The sequence below is a fragment of the Mobula birostris genome, chromosome 3, assembly GCF_030028105.1.
Source record: "Mobula birostris isolate sMobBir1 chromosome 3, sMobBir1.hap1, whole genome shotgun sequence".
NCBI lineage: Eukaryota > Metazoa > Chordata > Chondrichthyes > Myliobatiformes > Myliobatidae > Mobula > Mobula birostris.
Genome location: NC_092372.1, coordinates 19,249,402 through 19,266,522, shown reverse-complemented (window position 1 = coordinate 19,266,522; position 17,121 = coordinate 19,249,402). Strand labels below are relative to the sequence as shown.

General features: G+C 43.4%; 1 long non-coding RNA gene across 1 annotated transcript in view; it reads right to left on the bottom strand.

The window, feature by feature from the left end:
• LOC140194542 (uncharacterized) overlaps window positions 1-17,121 on the bottom strand; it is a 44,335-nt gene that overhangs the window by 5,019 nt on the left and 22,195 nt on the right. The window contains exon 2 of the long non-coding RNA XR_011885237.1: window positions 13,089-13,252. This is a non-coding gene — a long non-coding RNA (uncharacterized lncRNA). The remainder of the gene's footprint in view (window positions 1-13,088; window positions 13,253-17,121) is intronic.

Here is a 17,121-nt window from a genome sequence, read left to right as displayed (position 1 = left end):
GAGTTCTGTCTATCTTGTCATATGCCTCCAGGTACTCCGTAATCTCATCCTTGACAATCGACTCCAACAACTTCCCAACCTCCGATGTCAAGCTAACAGGTCTATAATTTCATTTTTGCTTCCTTGCCCCCTTCTTAAATAGCGGAGTGACATTTGCAATCTTCCAGTCCTCCGGAACCATGCCAGAATCTATCGACTTTTGAAAGATCATCGCTAATGCCTCTGCAGTCTCCACAGCTACTTCCTTCAGAACACGAGGGTGCAGTCCATCTGGTCCAGGAGATTTATCTACCTTTAGACTATTCAGCTTCCTGAGTACTTTCTCTGCCGTAATTGTGACTGCGCACACTTCTTTTCCCTGCCACCCTTGCGTGTCCAGTATACTGCTGATGTCTTCCTCGGTGAAGACTGATGCAAAATACTCATTCAGTTCCTCTGCCATCTCCTCATCTCCTATTACAATTTCTCCAGCATCATTTTCTATCGGTCCTATATCCAATTGAAATGTCACAGCATCTCAGTTGGGTTAAGGACTGGACTCTGACTTGGCCATTCCAAAACACAAACCTTCTTCTGTTTAAACCATTCTGTTGATTAACTCTTGTGTTTCGGATCATTGTCTTTTTGCATCACCCAGGCTTTTTACAGAGAGTGTTAGGTTCCTGGAGCAGGCTGTCGGGGGGTAATGGTGGAAGCAGCCATGATGTTAGTGTTAAAGGTGTATTTGGACAACACAATAAAGGTGCAGGGAATGCAGGATCATATGCAGGCAGATAGTTTTCGTTTAATTTGGCATGGGGCAGCACGGACGTCACGGGCTGAACGGCCTGTTCTAACACAAGAAATGTGGACAACCAGACTGTTACTTAATGAATCATACGTCTAACTATGAACAAGACATGACGTATGTGAGTCTACCCATGCTAAACACAGTTTATAATGACACTTCCCGTTTATGTATCCTTTGTACGCAACCCCACATCTGAGGGAGTCCTAGGTGGGGACAACGCTTCCTGCGATAAATTTCTTCTGTTACTTTGCAAGGAAATGAACTCTACCAGTTCCTTTTAGCAATCGATCAAATAAAAAAAGTACTTGGAACACTGGCCTTTATCAGTCAGGATATTGATTGTGGGAGCTGGAGTGTATTTTTTTATAAACAAAATAAACCTTATAATAAAAAATTAGTTGTAAGAATACACAATTCAATCCTTTTCATTCTTTACTTTCCTCGTCAATGCTTTCCACAACTGTGCTATCACATTCAGACATGTCAAGAGCACAGTCGCCATTTGTGTGGCCCTGGGGTCGTATCCAACTACAAACATTGATGGTCTTTTTCCCACAACCTGGCTCCCCCCTCCAGAGGCAGAGTAACCCTACGCTACGGTCCTTCCGCGCTGGGGTGGCCATGCAGAGGTGTATCAAATCATAAGTGTACAGAAGGTGTCGACAGGGGGAGTGTGCTCAATCTTTTACCCAGGAAAAAGGAAATAAAAGATAGAAGGTTTAAAATACGAGACGAAAAAATCTGACAGAGAGCGGACAGTCAACTAGCCATGCTAGTGTGCTCAAAGATACTTGTGTAGAGACTTAGTCCTGCAACAACATTAAATCAATCAGATTAACTGAAGATTTTCTTCGGTGCTGGTGGTGACCTCAGCAGGAGGCCGAGAGAATGTTTCACTCAACTCTTCCGGCTGAATACGGTCACCTTTTCTTTACATAATTGAGGATGGTTGCAGGATCTCCAATTCCAATTCCCATTCCCATTCCGGCACGTCAGTCCACTGCTTCCTCTTCTGCTGTGATGAGGTCGCACTCAGGCTGAAGGAGCAACACCTCATTTTTAGCCAGGGTAGTCTCTAATCTGATGGCGTGAACATAGCTCTCTCGAACTTCCGGTTATGGCCCCCCCTTCACCCCTCTCCATTCCCATTCCCATTTCCCTCTCTCTCCGTATCTCCTTACCTGCCCATCACCTCCCTCTGGTGCTCCTCCCCCTTCCCTTTGTTCCATGGTCTTCCACCCTCGCCTATCAGATTCTCCCTTCTCCAGCCCTTTACCCCTTTCACCAATCACTTCCCAGCTCTTTACTTCACCCCTCCCCCTATCCCGATTTCACCTATCACCTTGTACTTCTTCCTCCCCTCCCCCTACCTTCTTACTCTGACTTCCTTTCCAGTCCTGGAAGGGTCCCGGTCCAAAACGTCGACTGTTTACTCCCTTCCACAGATGCTGCCTGGCCTGCTGAGTTCCTCCAGCGTTTTGTGTGTGTTGCTCTTGGAGCCTGACAGGGCTACTGATCTGATCGATTGGCTGTAGAGTCATTTGGTTTCATCCTGTGGGTGCTAGTTTTGCAGTTTATTGTGGCTTCAACAGGTTAGCACCTCATTTGTAGATATGCTTGGTGGTCCTCCGGGCATGGCACACTACTTGTCTCAGTGGCCCTGTTAAGCCCCTGGTTTGACTGCAACGCTCGGCTGAGGGGAAGAAACTGACAACCTGTCGTGTCTCTACTGCACTTCAGTTAGTTCGTAATATATTGCTAATTCTTAACTTATAACAAAGGTTCAGAGTCTGAAGCTAACATACTGTAAATTATTAATTTGGGATTATATTCCTTCAGTAGCTGAGAAGTTATAGATTTTAAACATTGTCTGTTTATTTAGTGATACGACGTGGAACAGGCTCTTCCGGCCCAGTGAACCACAGTGCCCAGCAACCCACCGATTCACACCAGACTAATCACAGGGCAACTTACAATGACTATGACCTACTAACCCCTATGTCTTTGGAATGTGGGAGGAAACCAATGCAGTCATGGGGAGAACTTACAGTCAATTGTACCATGAATTCCGGAACACCTCTAATACTATCATCCCTAACACCACCATTCCTAATACCATCATCCCTAACACCACTATCCTAACACCATTGTCCCTAACACCACCATCCCTAATACTATCATCCCTAACACCACCATTCCTAACACTATTGTCCCTAACACCACCATCCCTAACCACTACGCTACCATGGCTTGTAACTAATCTACTGTGGCACCCAAATAATTCAGGATCTTGAACTGGTAGAGTCACAGAATCATAGAGCACCACAGCACAGAAGCAAACCCTTCTGCCAGTCTAGGCTGATAATGTATTTTTCTTCAGTTTTATGATCTAATTCTGGAAAACAATGTTGGAGAGGTAGCAATGGGGGACAATGAAATGGCAGACGAACTGAGAAAGTACATTGCATCAGTCTTCACCGTGGAAGACACTAGCAGCATGGTGGAAGCTCCAGATGGTCAAGTGTGTGAAGTTACCATAACTAGAGAGAAGGTTCTTGGGAAATTGAAAGGTCTGAAGGTAGATAAGTCACCTGGACCTGATGCTGTACACCCCAGGGTTCTGAAAGAGGTGGCTGAAGAGATTGTGGATTATTAATGATCTTTCAAGGATCATTAGATTCTGGAATGGTTCCAGAAGATTGGAAAATTGCAAATGTCACCCCACTCTTCAAGAAGGGAGAGATGCAGAAGAAAGGAAAGTACAGGCCAGTTAGTCTGATGTCAGTGGCTGGGCAGACGTTTGAGTCGATTATTAAGGATGATGTCTCAGGGTGCTTGGGGGCACATGATAAAATAGACCATAGTCAGCATGGTTTCCTCAAGAGAAAATCTTGCCTGACAAATCTGTTAGAATTCTTTGAAGAAATAGCAAGCAGGATAGACAAAGAAGGATTGCTTGAAGTTGTGTACTTGCATTTTCAGAAGGTCTTTGGCAAGATGCCATACATGAGGCTGTTTTACAAGCTACATGCCCATGGTATTACAGGAAAGGATTCTAGCATGGATAAAGCAGTGACTGATTGGCAGGAGGCAAAGAGTGGGAATAAAGGGAGCCTTTTCTGGTTGGTTGCTGGTGACTAGTGGAGTTCTACAGAGGTCTGTGTTGGGACAACTTCTTTTTATGTTATGTGTCAATGATTTGGATGGTGGCATTGGTGACTTTGTTTCGAAGTTTGCAGAAGATATGAAGATAGGTGAAGAAGCAGTTAGTTTTGAGAAGTAGAGAGTCTACAGAGGGACTTAGACGGATTAGGAGAATGGGCAAAGAAATGGCAGATGGAATACAGTGTTGGGAAGTGTATGGTCATGCACTTTGGTAGAAGAAATGAAAAGGTTGACTGTTTTCTAAATGGAGAGAAAGTACAAAAAACTTATGTGCAAAGGGACTTGGGAGTCCTTGTGCAGGATGGTGGTGTTATGGATGGTGTTGTTAGGGATGCTGGCATTGAGGGTTGTGTTGCAAAGCATTTTCATGTGAGGGATTGTGGTGTGATGGATTACCGTATGAGGTATTGTGGTGTGAGGGTTTGTGGTGTGATGGATTATCGTATGAGGGATTGTGGTGTGAGGGTTTGTGGTGTGATGGATTATCGTATGAGGGATTGTGGTGTGAGGGTTTGTGACGTGATGGATTATCGTATGAGGGATTGTGGTGTGAGGGTTTGTGGTGTGAGGGATTGTCCTCTGAGATATTGTGGAATGGGGGAATGTGGTGTGAGGTATTGTGGTGTGAGGGATTATGGTATGAGGGATTATCGTGTGAGGGATTGTGGTGTGATGGATTTTGCCTTTAGTCTTTCAGCTTGTTTTCTGCATTTTGCAAGAATGAGTCACCAGATATGTGGTGAAAGTGAGGCTGGCTGCTTTGAACATGGTTTAAATATTGAATTTGTGCATCTATGTTAATGAAGAAAACGGTGTTATGATGTCATTACTTCACTACAATTCATTAAACTCAGTTAACATGAGGCCTTGACACTGTCTTACAATCTGGACACAGCATTTAGTTACTTGACTCATTTACTGTATAACATGATAGGTATAAATCAGCCACTCTTTAATTGACAAGGAACATTCTTGCATCATTTATCCAATTCAGAGTTCCTCATCAATACTAACCAACATTTGTAAAGGGCAAGCCCTTTTCTCACTGTTACCATCAGGTAAGAGGTACAGAAGCCTGAAGACACACACTCAGTGATTCAGGAACAGCTTCTTCCCCTCTGCCATCCAATTCCTAAATGGACATTGAATCTTTGGACACGACCTCACTTTGTTAATATATAGTATTTCTGTTTTTGCATGTTTTTAAAAAATCTATTCTATATACGTATACCGTAATTGATTTACTTATTTATTATTATTATTTAAAAATTTTATTTATTATTATTATTTTTTTCTGCTAGATTATGTATTGCATTGAATTGCTGCTGCTAAGTTAACAAATTTCATGTCACATGCTGGTGATAATAAACCTGATTCTGATTCTAAATATCTGTGGCCCAACTTATACAAAGATGAGTTTTTCTTCAACAAAAGCTTTTCCCCTCCACCCCTGGAATCCTAAAGCTTGAGCTCTGAAATTCAACATTTCCAATTTTATTTCGTAGGTTGGTCCTGATTTGATTGAAACCGGTAAATTCAGGCAGAACTAAATCAGTTAAAAAAAATCTTATTATGGGTGTATTGAGGCTGTCTGTGATTCGAGCAAGATTCTGCCTCTAGTGGAGTAGTTTTCTATCGATAGCACCCAAACATCAGTGGAAACAGGTGAATGGTTGAAGTCCATCAGCAGAGAATTGTGAACCAGACCCACGTTGACACCTCAGTTCAGCGCCGAGGGAGGACTGCATGATCAGCGATGCCATTCTTTTTAAAGCAAGATGTTATACTGAGGATCCGCCTGTTCTCTTGGGTGCTTTCAGAAGGTGAAGAAAATTTCATCCTGAAATCCCAGTCACGATGTATCCCTCAGCTAAACAGATCTAAAAGGTCACCTTAGCGTGATGGAATTGGTGTCTGTGGGTCACTCCTGTTAGCCGCATTTCCAACTCAGTCTCAGGTTTATTATCACTGATGTACAGTTTATCATGAAATTTGTTATTCTGTGACAGTGCAAAACATGAAAAATTACCGTAACATATAAATGTTTGTTATTTTTTATGAATGGGTTCCATTGCCACCACCTCAGGTAATCGTTAGAGTATTCTGCGTGCTCTGAGTCTTTTTGCTGTTGTTTTTTTTGTATTCTCTGCGTTTTATTAATTACAATTATCTGTATTGTTGCACCTGTTGTGTTATTGTTAAGCCTTCCCCAGTTTACATTTAAGTCGCAATTGTCCTTGATTACTTCCAGTTAATTTTCAGAGACCTTGCTGGTGTCCAATTAATTGTCTTGGACTTTCGTCTCTTACTAGAATGATTAATTGTAAGTTGTGTAATTAGTCTGGGGTTTTATCAGCTGGCCACAGGTTCTTTCATGCTCTGGACTGTATTTAAAGGGTCAGTGTTATCCCCTAGTTGGCTTAGTCATTCAGCTCCTTGCCTAATGAAATTCTAGCTGAATTATTCTGAGTTATCCAATACCTTGTATATTCTACTGTCTCTTTTGTTAATAAAATTCCCAATTTTGTTTAACACTTCGGAGTCTCTGTATGATCCTGCGCTTGGGTCTGGAGATGCAGTGTGACTTCCATGGTGTTCCTTTGTTTTCTGGCGACCTGTGGGGGGACGGATCTCAGAGTTGTATTCTGTATACATACTCTGATAATAAATGTACCTTGAATCTTTGAAATAAACAAATGATAAGTAAATAGTGAGATAGTGTTCATGGGTTCAGGGGGCATAAGGAATTCATCCGTAAACACACAAGAGATTCTGCAGATGCTGGAAATCCAGAGAAACACATACAAAATCCTGGAGGAATTTGGTAGGTCAGGCAATATTAATGGCCTAATTGTGCCCGCATGTCTAATCGTCTTATGGTCTCAATGGCAGAGAGGAAGAAGCTATTCCTAAAATGTTGAGGGTGGGTCTTCAGGCTCCTGTAACTCATAAGTGATTATTTGCTGAAAGTTGCTTGTAGAGGCACAAAAGAAGCTAAATCACTTATCTGCATCTCTGGCTTAAATGTCAGAAATATATTTCTTTGCAGAGACAATAACGTGAACAGCTTGTTGCCTTGTTCGGTGAGTGCAATTATGCAGGCAGTTAAAAAAATGGGAAGTTGAACAAATTCCTTGTGTGGCTGGTGACTCCCACATTACAAACGAAAGCTAGGCTATTGAATTATCTGTCTTGTGGTCACCATGGTCTCCTGGAATTTATCAAACGTAATTTCTGGTTTAAGGAGGAATTTCTTTTTCCCTTCACTCCACGTTCCCAGCCACAATTCAGCCAGGAGTTTTTGTTTCCTTTAACTTCTCCCTGGAGGTTAATGTTAGTGAGTGTGGAGCTGGGTGGGATGGAAGACCTTAAGGGCAACAGGTTCATCTTGTCAGCAGCTCTTTAACTGTTTGCCATATTCATACGTAAACCCTGTACGTGCCGACATCTGAGCACACGCTTCCCCCTGTGCTCACAGGTCACTGTTCGTAGAATCAGATTTATTTGTCACATGCACATCAAAGCATACAGAGAAATGCATTTTTAGTGTTAACAACCAGCACACTCAACGATGTGCTGGGGGCAGCCCACAAGAATTGCCACACGTTCTGGCGCCAATTTAGCATGCCCACAGTATTTGATAAAACAACACAGGCAACAGCAACAGCAAAACAAGTCCCTCTCTCACCCTCCCACCTACCCAGACAAGCTTCTAACCCCAGGATAGGCTACTCCCAGGCCTCCAGTCCTTAGGCCCAGACTCTTTACAGACATTGGGCCTCCAACTTCTCACACACTTATCATGGGTTTGAACTTCGGGCCTCAACTTCAGTACTCACACAGACCCCTAACCCCAGTGACCTGGTCTTACAGCCTTCCATAACCCTACATCCTCATTATAAAGTTCAGTACCTCAGCGCCAGTTCACGGTTACCCTTTTCTGGGTCACCAAACGTGTACTTCACATTTCAGGGTGTATTCTTTCTACCCTCCTCTCTCAGCTGGTATGGTTTAAGAATCATCAAAGTTATCGCAGTCTTTCTGCAATTCTTTTCAGTTCACTTTAAAGCAAATTTATTATCAAAATACGTTATGTCACTGTGTACATCCCTGAGATTCATTTTCTTGCAGGCTATTGTGTATTTAATATTTCAGTTACATTTGAGTAACCTTGTGAATGTATGACAAATTGGTTTATTTTATTGGTTTATTAGACACACACACACACACACACACACACACACACAAACACACACACACAACACACACACACACAACACACACGCAAACACACACACACACAAACACACACACACACACACACACACACACACACACACACACACACACACAACACATATATACTGTGCCTGTGAAAAGTATTCACTCCCCTTAGAAGTTTTCATGTTTTATTGTTTTACGAATTTGCATCACTGTGGATTTAGTTGGGCTTTTTTGACACTGATCAACAGAAAAAGGCGCTTTTGTGTCAAAGTGATCTAAATTAAATACAAATGTAAAAAGCAGAAAACAATTGATTGCATAAATATTCACCCCCTTCAAGTCGGTATTTAGTAGTTGCAATGCTGGCAGTGATTACAGCTTGAGTCTGTGTGGATAGGTCTCTATCAGCTTTGCGTATCTGGATACTGCAGTTTTTCCCCATTCTTCTTTACAAAACTGCTCAAGCTCTGTCCGATTTCATGGAGATCATGAACGAACAGCCCTTTTCAAATCCAGCTACAAATTCTCAATTGGATTGAGGTCTGGACTCTGACATAGCCGTTCCGGGACACTAACTTTGTTGTTTTACAGCCATTCCCGTGTAGCTTTGGCTTTATGCTCGGGGTCGTTGCCTTGCTGGAAAACAAATCTTCTCCCAAGTCGCAGTTCTCTTGCAGACTGCATCAGGCTTTCCTCCGGGATTTCCCTGTATTTTGCTGCATTCATTTACCCTCTACCTTCACAAACCTTCCAGTGCCTGCTGCAGTGAAGCATCCCCACAGCATGATGCAGCCATCACCGTGCTTCACGGTAGGGAAGGTGTGTTTTGAAGTGAATTGAATTGCTTTGCATTGGACTGACTTTATTACTTATATCCTTCTTATACAGGAGGAGTAAAAATCTTTACGTTACGTCTCTGTCTAAATGTGCAATGTGTAATTTATAATAAATAGTATGTACAACAGGACAGTCAATATAACATAGAAATACAGTTGTGTCAGCATGTGTTAATCAGTCTGATGGCCTGGTGGAAGAAGCTGTCCTGGAGCCTGTTAGTCCTGGCTTTTATGCTGTGGTACCATTTCCCGGATGGTAGCAGCTGGAACAGTTTGTGATTGGGGTGACTCCGGTCTCCAATGATCTTTCGGGCCCTTTTTACACACCTGTCTTTATAAATGTCCTGAATCATGGGAAGTTCACATCTACAGCGATGTTGAGCTATCCGCACCTCTCTCTGCAGAGTCCTGCGATTGAGGGAAGTACAGTTCCCATACCAGCCAGTCAGGATGCTCTCAATTGTGCCCCTATAGAAAGTTCTTAGGATTTGGGTGCCCATATCAAACTTCTTCAACCGCTTGAGGTGAAAGAGGTGCTGTTGTGTCTTTTTCACCACACAGCTGGTACGTACAGACCACGTGAGGTCCTCTGTGATGTTTATGCTGAGAAACCTAAAGCTGTCCACTCTCTCAACCCCAGATCCATTGATGTCAATAGGGGTTAGCCTGTCTCCATTCCTCCTGTAGTCCACAATCAGCTCCTTGGTTTTTGTGACATTGAGGGAGAGGTTGTTTTCTTGACACCACTGTGTCAGGGTGATGACTTCTTCTCTGTAGGCTGTCTCGCTATTATTTGAGATAAGGCCGATCAAATTAGTGTTGTCAGCAAATTTAATTATCAGATTGAAGCTGTGGGTGGCGACACAGTCATGGGTATACAGAGGGTGAAGGAGGGGATAGTACACAGCCCTGAGGGGCGCCTGTGTTGAGGGTCAGAGGGTCAGAGGTGAGGGAGCCCACTCTTACCACCTGCCGGCGATCTGACAGGAAGTCCAAGATCCAGCTGCACAAGGCAGGGTTCAGGCCGAGGTCTCTGAGTTTCTTGTCGAGCTTGGAGGGAATTATGGTGTTGAATGCTGAACTGTAGCCTAAGAACAGCGTTCTCACATAAGCATCCCTCTTCTCCAGATGTGTAAGTTCAGTGTGTAGAGCTGTGGCTATTGCGTCATCTGTCAATCGGTTGTTTTCAAGATGTGTGCTGTTTGGCTTACACCAAACATAGTGTGCACTCTGATGGCCAGAAAGCTCAATTTTGGTTTCATCAGACCATATAACCTTTTTCTAGCTGACTTCAGAGTCTCCCACATGTCTTTTGGCAAACTCTAGCCGAGATTTCATGTAAGTTTTTTTCAACAGTGGCTTTCTCTTTGCCATTCTCTTATAAAGCTGCAACTGGTGAAGCTCCTGGGCAGGATTGTATGCACAATCCCTCTCATCTCAGCCTCTGAAGCTTGTAGCTTCTCCAGAGTTGTCATAGGTCTCTTGGTGGCCTCCCTCTCTAGTCGCTTCTTGCACAGTTACTCAGTTTTTGAGGACGGCCAGCTCTAGACAGATTTACAGCTGTGCCATATTCTTTCCATTTCTCGATGATTGACTTAACTGTACTCCAAGTGATAATCAGTGACTTGGAAATTTTCTTGTATCCATCTCCTGACTTGTGCTTTTCAATCACCTTTTTGCAGAGTTACTTGGAGTGTTCTTTTGTCTTTATGGTGTAGTTTTACTACAATCAATTGAAACACCTTGACTGCACACAGGTCTCCAAAAATAGATCTCCACTTAACTAATTATATGACTTCTAAAACCAGTTGGCTGCACTAGTGATGATTTGGTGCGTCATATTAAAAGGGGTGAATACTTAAGCAAAATCAATTATTTTGTGTTTTATATTTGTAATTAACAGATCTCTTTGCAGAGATCTGTTTTCACTTTGACACAAAGGAGTCTTTTTCTGTTGATCAGTGTCAAAAAAGCCAAATTAAATCCACTGCGATTCATGTATAGTAGCTGGCCATTTGTCAGCTGGGAAGGATCTATACACCTACCTTTTTTTTGTGTTTTTGTTCATTACTGCTTGGTTTTGGTCACCTCGTTATTGGAAGGATGTGAAAGCTCTAGAGAGAGGGGCAGAGGAGAACTACCAGGATGCTGCCTGGATTAGAGAGTGTGTCTCCTGAGGGATGGTTGAGCAAGCTAGGGCTTTTGTCTCTGGAGCAAAGGAGGATGAGAGGTGACTAGCTAGTGGTGTATGTTGATAAGAGGCATCAATCGAGTGGACAGCAGGAGAATTTTGAGATGGCTAATATAAGGAAGTCTGAAGTGTTTGGTGGAAAGTATTGGTGGGAATGTCAGAGGTAGTCTTTTTTTTACACAGAGAATGGTCGGTGTGTGCAACATGCTCTCAGGGGTGGAGGGACAGGTTGATACATTTGGGACATTTAAGAGACTCTGGATAGGCACATAGATGAAAGGAAGATGGAGGGCAACGTGAGAGGGAGGGTGAGATTGACCTTGGAGTTGGTTACAAGGTCGGCACAACATTGTTCTGTACTGTTCAATATTCTTAGTAGTAAGAAATATCCCTTCTTCTCATTCCATGCTGATTTATGCTGCATCTTCAATGTGTTCTTCAAATATTGTGTATTTTGGTACTGGGTGCCAAGACGTCAATCATCTCGTCCATATGCATGCTTTTTAAAAACCTCGCACAGAAGTGCAGTGCAGTAGTTCCCCAGTGTCCCATTCACACCCTCATGAAGCCCTTGCAATTGTATACAGTACTTCATGTAGAATGTAGAATAAGGTTGAAAGAGTGCAGAGAAAACGCACAAGGATGTTGCCAGGACTGGAGGAAAGTTTAAATAGCTTAGGACTTTATTCCTTGAAATGTCAAAGATTGAGAGGAGATTGGATAGATGTATACAAAATTATGAGGGTGAATGTAAGCAGGCGTTTTCCACTGAGGTTGGGTGGGACTACAACCAGAGGTCATGGGTTAGGGGTGAAAGGTGAATAGTCTGAGGGGAACATGAGGGGAAATTCCTTCACTCAGAGAGGCGTGAGAGTGTGGAATGAGCTGCCAGCAGGAGTAGTGTAAGTGAGCTCGATTTTAATGTTTAAGATAAGTTTGGATAGCCACATGAATGGCAGGGGTGTGGAGGGCTATGGTTCCAGTGCAGGTCAGTGGGAGTTCAAAGGTTTAAAAGTTCATTTTATTGTCAACGTATGTATGTATAACACAACTCTAATATTTGTCTACTCCAGATAGCCAATAAATACAGGAAGACCATGGGAGTTGATGAGAAAAAAGGCATCAACTCCTCCCCAACCGACACGAAAAAGAACAGAAACCAGGCTGGCAAACCACAAAATCCCTCCCTCGCCCACAGCAAACAACAGCCACAATAACAATCTCCAACCCCCTACACATAACAGTCCTCGACCCTCTCACTCACAGAACAGTGACATTAGCACCATATCCCCCAACCCTCTCTTACGCACAAAAAATGAACGGATCACCCTCCCGCCAGTCGTCCACAAGAGCGGGAACACTGAGAAACTGAAGGAAACCAATAAAAAAAACACCCTAATAATCACATAAATCTCAGAATATGGGAAGCAGCTTTTCACCTGCATATGAGGAGAGCAGCTGCATGAACTCAGTCCTTCCGTAAAGAGTGACCACTGACCAGGATCCAAACGCACCAATCCAGGCCCGAGCACTGACCATCTCTGTTGAGAGATATCGCTGACCCCCTCCGCATTCACCCCGAAGCTTGAGTCTTGAGTCTTCCCCACCACTTCGAGGCAGAGTCATTCATGACCCCCACTCTTCGTCTCTGGTCTTTTCCATGAGTTAGCTTGTGTTCTCGGATCTTTTCGTACCCCCCCCCCCCGCTCCATCCAATCTCTGATCTCCACGAGCCAGTTCTCCAGCCACAGCAGAGCACTGGATCCTTTGATCGAGATCCAAAATGTGCATCAGAGGTTCCAACAGTTTCCATAACACAAATAAGGCAAAAGGAACAAGCAGAAGGCGTAGAAAAAGTGAAATGATTGGAAAGATTTGCTACCTGGTTGATGTCGTCCGAGGAATCATAGTTCGCTGGCACCATCTTGACCGGAGTAAGCAGTATAAAGGGTTTCACTGGGACGCGATGGGCCGAGGGGCCTGTTTCTGTGCTGTACTTTTCTATGACTCCACGGCACAAAGTTACTTGAATCTTCACACTTAATCCTGAACACATAAATTACATTCATTATTTAGACACCAGAATGAGTCACTTGTCAAGGAGAGGAGGGCAGATTATTTTTACTGGAAGTGTTATTTGTTTAATATATTGGCTTTGCAGTGTTTTATATATTTCAGCCAACTGATATTTTTACAAGCGTTATCAAAATATGAACTATTACTAATGAGGAAATCCACAGCGGAACATGAAACAAGATGATTACTGTCTGCAGAAGAGAGGCTGATGATTTATATTTCAAATGTGTCTGTGAAGCTTACACAATTGTGTAATGTGATAAGCCACTTAGTACTGAGCCAATGGAGACATTAGAAGCTACAAATGCTGGAAATATTGTGTCAGGACCAGGCATGTGACACTGCAAGTGACATTTGATAAGATAATCTTTTGTTACAGAGTTCAGCCCGGAAAAGTATGAAGTGATTCACTTTGGAAGGTCAAATTTGAAGGCAGAGTACAAGCCTAAGCTAGGATTCTTAGCTGGGTGGATAAACAGAGATCTTGGGCTCACATCCGTAATTCCCTAATCCGCATTCCCTCAAAGTTGCTGCACAAACTGATAGGGTTATTAAAAAGGCATATGGAGTGTTGGTCTTCATTAATCAGGGGATTAAGTTCAAGAGCTGCAACCAATGCTGAATTTCTCTAAAGCCCTGGTTGGACCACACTTGGAATATTGTGTTCAATTCTGGTTGTCCCTATTGTAGGAAGAACGTGGAAACTTTAGGGAGGGGGCTGAGATTTACCTGGGTGCTACCTGGATTACAGAGCTTGTCTTATGAAGATAGATTGAGTGAGCTAGAGCTTTTCTTTCTAGAGCGAAGGAGGATGACAGGTGACTTGACAGAGGTGTACAAGATGATAAGAGGCATAGATCGAGTGGACAGCCAGAGACTTTTTTCCGGGAAGAGGTATATCAGGGGGCATAATTTTAAGGAAACTGGAAGAAAGCATAGGAGGGATGTCAGAGATAGGTATTTAACACAGAATTGTGGAACACCCTTTCAGGGATGGTGTTAGAGATAGATACATTAGGGGCTTTTAAGAAACTCTTAGGTAGGCACTTGAATGTTAGAAAAGTGGAGGATTATGTTGGAAGGAAGTGTTAGATTAGACTCAAAGGTTGGTACAACATTGTAGGCCGATGGGCATGTACTGTACTGTAATGTTCTATGTGCCATATTATCAAAATCAGAGGTGAAATTCTCACAAGAATTCTTAAGAATGGAAGGTTGAGCATATGAGGAGTAGTTGATGTCTCTGAGACCATACTAGATGGAGCTAAGAAGGTTGAAGTTTGAAAATGAGATAATTAGACAATGAAAGGCCTGGATAGAGTGAATGTGGAGGAGATACTTCCATTAATAGGAGAGTGTAGGGTCCAAGGACACAGCCTCAGAATAAAAGGATTCTTTTTAGAACTGGAACGATGAGGATTTTTTCCTCCAGAAGGTGTTTAATCTGTGGAATTTGTTGCAACAGTGAACCATGGAGGCCAATTTAGCCTTTTATTTAAGGCAGAGACTGATACATCGGTGATTGTTCAGGTGATGTGTGATTCAGGGTTATAGGAAGAAGGCAGGAGAGTGGAGATGGAAAAAGAGACCATCCCATGATTGGATGTCAGAGCAGATCTGTGGGATGAATAATCTAATTCTGCTTCTGTATTTATTATGCCTCAGCTGAGGTGGCGTGTTGTGTCCTTGAGCAAGGCACTTAACCACATATTGCTCTGCAATGACACTGGTGCCAAGCTGTATCGGCCCTCGTGCCCTTCCCTCGGACAACATTGATGGCGTGGAGAGGGGAGACTTGCAGCATGGGGAACTGCCAGTCTTCCATACAACCTTGTCCAGGCCTGCGCCCTGGAAACCTTCCAAGGCGCAAATCCATGGTCTCACGAGACTAACGGATACCTATTTATTATCAAGTTGAGGGAACATGCACCAGTCCTCAGCAAAGGATCAGCAGTGGAAAGTGTGAGCTGTTTTAAGTTCCTGGCTGTCAACGTCTCTGAAGATAACATATTCATGGAACTACAAAGAAGGCATGACAGCGGCTATATAGTATTTCATTAGGAGTTTGAAAAGATTTGGTAAGTCACCAAAGACTCTGGCAAATTTCTACAGAGGTAGTATGGAGAGCATTCTAACTGGTTGCGTCACAGTCTGGTTTGGAGGGGCCACTGCACAGGATCAGAAAAAGCTGCAGTAAGTTGTAAGCTCAGCCAGCTCCATCATGGGCACCAGCCTCCCCAGCATCCGGAACACCTTCAAAAGGCGATGCCTCAAGAAGTCGGCATCCATCATTAAGGACTCCATCACCCAAGGGGGAGGAGCAAGGAAAGATGGCACCAGCGGATTCTGCACACCCAGGAGACCTCTTCAAGTTTGTCCATGAAACACCTTATTGTTCATCCCTTATGTCTTCTTTTTCTTTTCAAGGTGGTCGTGGTTCTGCCGGCGTCCGTGGTTTACAGTTCAGACTATGGTTCTTCACAAGCAGAGGGTTTTCGGACTGACTGTATGTCCTAGCGCTTCACTATCTCCAGGAATGGCCTGGAAGATGTATGCCCTCGGGTCTGGGAGGTCGGAGGTCAGTGAGTGGCCCCATGAGGGACCTAGTTCCTCGCAAATTTTGCCAACTGAAGCATTACGGGAGCCTGAAACATCACGACTGGGACACCGAGGCAGCAGGCGGTGTGTTTGCCAATCGCCGGCCGCTCTCAGAGGAAGGCTCCTGTACTCAAGCGATTCCTCTCTCTTTCTCTTTCGACGGGGAGTGAGAGACTGTCGGTCCTCGAGATGGGGGCGTGGAGAAGCGACGCGGACGACTATGGCATCGGAACAACAAGTGGCTGGTGTCCACTCTCGCTGATGCAGCAACAACCTCCCTGCCCCTCGCTGGAGAGAGAGAGGGAGCCTGCCTGAGAGAGCCTGTCTGAGAGAGCCTGTCTGAGAGAGCCTGCCTGTGCTGGTCTGTGGACTGTAGTTTGATGGACTGCCTGGTGTTTCTGCTGTTGCTTGCGAAATGGAGGGCAGGGTGGGGGGAAGCCAGTGCTTCTGCTGGCATGGGTGGGGCTGGAGGGGGGGTTCTGATGTTTCTTGCAGCTACTTGTGCAAAGGGAGGGGCTCTTCGGGGATTTAATGTTTAAATCATTCTCTAGGGTTCCTTTGTTTCGTGGATGTCTGTGAAGAGGACGAATTTCAGGGCTTGTACTGGATACATTGATATTTAATGTACTTTGAACTTTGAACCCAGGACATGCCCTCTTCTGATTCCTACATCAAACTTCTGGAGCAGTTTCTACCTTTGCGCCACCAGATTTCTGAACAGACAATGAACCCATGTATACTGCCTCACTAGTTTTTTTGTTCCCTTTTCCCACTACTTATTTAATTTAGTTGTAATTTATAGTTAATTATATTGTACATTATAGTGCACTGCTGCTGCGAAACAACTAATTTTCATGACGTATGTTGGTGATACTAAACCCGATTCTGATTCTGTTGCTAAGTACCCTTTTATCCTGTATACATACTTAGATAATAAATTTACTTTGACTTTGACTGTATCTTTTTTTTTGTAATTTATTTTTTATTGAATTTCATTATCAAACAAACATTTCCATAAGATGTATTTCAGATACGGTACATAAATATCATATAATTTTTGTCACAAATCTCCATGTAATATTTATCTGAGGCATACATTTATAGAAAGGAGAGGAAAGAAATAACAATCAAAAGAAGAAAACTATGTACAGAGTAGGGAGAGATTTTTTTTTACAACATATTCATTAACGTGTGAGAATAAAATCAGGCCTATGAGGTGTTATGTAGTTAAACCATTTTTT